This window comes from Crocuta crocuta, unplaced genomic scaffold (assembly GCF_008692635.1).
Source record: "Crocuta crocuta isolate KB4526 unplaced genomic scaffold, BGI_CrCroc_1.0 scaffold93, whole genome shotgun sequence".
Taxonomy (NCBI): domain Eukaryota; kingdom Metazoa; phylum Chordata; class Mammalia; order Carnivora; family Hyaenidae; genus Crocuta; species Crocuta crocuta.
In genome coordinates this window covers 3,759,846-3,764,379 of record NW_027529641.1, presented here as the reverse complement: position 1 = coordinate 3,764,379, position 4,534 = coordinate 3,759,846, and positions in this window count along the sequence as shown.

Sequence of the window (4,534 nt, the reverse complement as noted above, 5' to 3'; positions counted from 1 at the left end):
AAATGCAGACTGTAATTCCTGATAGAACAGAAATAATTATAATCCAGATCTCATGTCTTGAGATTCAGTGGGGTCAGAATTTGCAAATGGGCCTCAACTGCCCATATAAATCTTTGGTAGAATTATGTAAACACTCAGCTATTCTTTAAATGGGCCACCTCCCATTGTATCCTCTATAATCTGCTTCTCTGCTCTATATTAGTTCCCTAATTCTCCAACCTCTGTTTGGCTCTATGCCTTTGTTCTAATCATCTCAACAACTACCTTTGGCTTTGGACATCTTACTTCAACCAATCGGGCATTTGTTCTTCTAGGACTTAATTCTGATATTCAGCAAGTGGTTTCAGCAACATATTCCTAACTTTTTATTGTCACTCTAAAGTTAGGTGATATTATATATTATTTTCTTTCTTAAAGGATGTACTTAGATGAAGGACAGATTATAAGAGTTGAAGCTTAGAACAATTCCGAATACATATTGCTTTTCAAATTTTACACGAGTCCCCAAATTCTTGGCTAGGTGTTTATACCTCTTGGACCATTAATGAAAATATTAGTTATAGTTAGAGTTTTTGAGAATTTTTAAAGCAGCTTCAAATGTAACTTTTAGAGAGAGATGAGGGATCGGTACCAGCCGGCAGAGTTTCTCCCCCATTTGTCAAAGCATAAGCAGAAATGGCTTGAGAGTCAGCCAAGATCACACAGCTTGATGAGGGCAGAGTGAGCAGAAGAGTGGACTCATTACTACAATCCCTCCTGCTTCCAGCTCACCTCTTGAGGTCATTGCCAACTAGAAGGCCATATTGAGGCTCCACCAGACCATTCAGGTGGTATTGAGAAAACTCAGGACTAATCACACCAAACAAATGTCAGATTTCTAAAATTAGTTTGCCTGACAGTTACTTTAGGCATAGCTGCTTTAGGTGGGAGGAAATGAGAATCAAATTAGAAGAGAGACAACACCAATTCAAACTTGAAGAAACTAGGCTTAGGGTCAGGAGAAAATTCAAGTGAATCTTTGTGTGCATGGGTGGTCTCTTAAGTAAATTCTTATGTGTACATTCATTTTACAGTTTAGCAATTTTCAAAACATTAACATAAATTATTCTTTGATATTAATAACATGTTGCTACCTTTCTGGTCCCTTGTTAACTGGTTCACTAAGATCTCACATTTTCCCTTCACTTACTAATTTTGCTTTGCTTTTCTGGCTGTATATATACATATATATATATTTTTTTCTTTCATAGCTTATTCTCAAGTTGGTTTCTATATAACACCCAGTGCTCTTCCCAACAAGTGCCTTCCTCCATGCCGATCACTCCCTTCCCCTTCCCCCACCCCCATCAGCCCTCAGTTTGTTCTCACTACTCAGGAGTCTCTCAAGGTTTGCCTCCCTCTCTTTCCCCAGCAATTTTTTCCCCTTCTCCTCCCCCATGGTCCTCTGTTAAGTTTCTCCTGATCCACTTATAAGTGAAAACATATGATATCTGTCTTTCTCTGCCTGACTTATTTCACTCAGCATAACACCCTCAAGGTCCATCCATGTTGCTACAAATGGCCAGATTTCATTCTTTCTCATTGCCATGTAGTATTCCATTATATAGATAAACCACATCTTCTTCATCCATTCGTCAGCTGATGGACACTTAGGCTCTTTCCATGATTTGGCTATTGTTGAGAGTGCTGCCATGAGCATTGGGGTACATGTGCCCCTATGCATCAGCACTCTTGTATCCCTTGGGTAAATTCCTAACAGTTCTATTGCTGGGTCATAGGGGAGTTCTACTGTTAATTTTTTGAGGAACCTCTACACTGTTTTCCAGAGCGGCTGCACCAGTTTACATTTCCACCAACCGTGTAGGAGGGTTTCTGGCTGTATATTTTCGATCTAATAGATAGACATGCAACTATATTTGGAGAGGCAAAACACTGATGTCAAATGCTTTGTTAATATCTTTTTTTCTAAGTTAATATTTTATGTAAGGTTTAACAAACAACATTCCATAACAAAACAGAGGACTTGCTAATTGAAATAGGTTGTAAACATGTTTAATGTACACCCTAGTAGCCAATCAGACAAATGCTATTTTTTGTTTGTTTGTTTTTAATACATTCATCCAACTCACACAGCTCTTTCAAGTCTCTTTTTGTCTTTCTCCTCTGCCATTCTAGTTTTCATCTCTGAGATTATTGCCCAATGGTTTCAAGAATGCTGCTCTAGGTATTACATCTGCTTTCTGACATAAAAAAATAAAGGCTTTTCTTTAAGCTTCACTTATGAGACTTTACTTGTATCTCATTGGCCAGATGTAGGGCCCATGGCTACCACCAGACTCATCACCAGTCAATGGGAAAGCAATTCCTGTTATCTAGTCCAGATCACAGTAGACATTGAAGGAGAGATCTACTGTCTTTGAGATCAAGAGGTGTCCACGGATATGCAAACAAAGTAATTTTCTTCTTCTTCTTCTTCTTCTTCTTTTTAATTTCTGTTTTACAAAGAAGTAGGTCTGGGTAGTGCATAGGAATTTAGCCAACTGCAAAGCTACAGGGATGTCTACCCAACACCATCTTGTTTCTGACACCAGTTGCAAGTTTGAGGGCTTCCCCAAACCACTCTCAAGTTCACTAGACAAAGCCATAAAACTTACTGAGAACCATTGCACTCATGGTCCTGATTGAACACAAGGAAAAAAAAATACAAATTGAAATTAACCAAGGAAAGAAGCATGCAAGGCAGAGTCCAGGGATGTACCAGATATGTAGTTTCCATTGTCTTCTGTCCATGGAGTCAGGACAGAGTTACTCTCCTGGGACTGATGCCAATGTGCACAAATATTGTCAGCTGGGGAATCTCACCTGAATCCTGGAGTCTGGAGTTTTTATTGGGACTCCATTATGTAGGCATGAAAGACTACCCATGTAGCTGATTTCACTCCCCAGGCTCCAGTCCCTCTGGGTGTGACTCAAAGCCTCCACTCTAAATCACATTGCTTTGTCTTTCTAGTGCAATGGGGCCCAACCTAAATCACGTTGTTAGACTATCCAGTGTGAAGCAAGGCCTCTAAGAAAACAACTCCTATCAGGCATGACCTTCCAGGAGCTTAGAGAATACTTCTCAGAAGCCAAGGGCAAAGGCTGGACCTCTCTTTGGGCAAGGCTAAATTCTTTACTGCACAAGTAGACAAAAGATAGTATTCATCACAATTTCTCTTTTGGCTAACAACATTAACGATCTCTGGGGGAAATGATGGAACTAAATGAGGAAATTTTTTTTCAAAGATATCTGATTTTTGAAGATTAGCGATTTAAGAATCACATGGTTCCATCTATTTTCTATGGATAACAATTTAAAACTTTCTCCTACAGTATTTTTATTGCTAGAGGCAAAGAGATATAATTGGAAAGAAAATTTAGGAAAATTTGGAAAACACTGGGGTCTAACAAAGTTAAGAAAATTTTATATGACTGGACTTTTCATGGTCGTTAATATGCTAAGTTAATAGCTCTAAAAATAGTGGTGTTAGGATACCTTACACTCTTAAAAATTACTGACATCTGCAAAGAGCTTTCCTTGAAGTAGATTTTATCTGTTGATATTTACTATGATCAAAATCAATCTGAACACTTTAATGTCTAAGTAACTATTAACTCATTTAAGAGTAACCATAATAAACTCATTAATGTTAACATAAATGATTTATTCTTATGAAAATAGCTATATTTTCCAAAATTAAAAAAAAATAAGCAGTAACAGTTACACGTAGCAATTTACTTAGTGTTTGGCTTTACAAAAGTCAACAAGTCTCAATACTGCTTCTGCAATCAATCAGTTGTGATATATAGTTTCAGCTGAAATATGTAAAGGAATTCTGGCTTTTCTGCTATACATAGTTAGAAAAGAGGAGACTTTTTAATAGGTTTTACACATGCCTCTTGATATAGTGTTTTGATAATATATCAGTGAAATTTTCAAATTCTGCTATCTTAACATTGAGTATTTTATCTTGTACTTTAAATGGTTCTTTGACCCATGCATGATTTTGTAACATCATGCACTATTTTTTGGAAGAGATCGGATCACAAAGTCATGCAGATCATCCAAATATTAACACATTTCAGTACACAATATCAAAAGTTTATATTTGTTAATATCAACACCAACCTTATCAGAGGTCTTTAACTATTTGGAAGCTGTCAAGATCAAGATACAAGGTTTTCCAACTTCTCAGTTTTTCCAGAAAACCCACATTTTATTACAGGCCTTGAAATTAGCAGGAGCACATTAGGAATATGTAGCCAAGAATTATCTATGTTCTTGATAGTGATTATCATTGTGGAAGATCAAAGATATTTATATTAGCAGGTATAAATTATTTCTTTGTTTATTAATTGAAGTAGCAGAAATCATTGCGTATTACCTCTTTATATCTTTTGGGTTTCACATCAACAGTGTCCTCAAAGTCCACAATTCTAGGTATAATGAGACCAAGGCACTTTAAGCTTTTATGTACACTCTCTACAAAGCTCA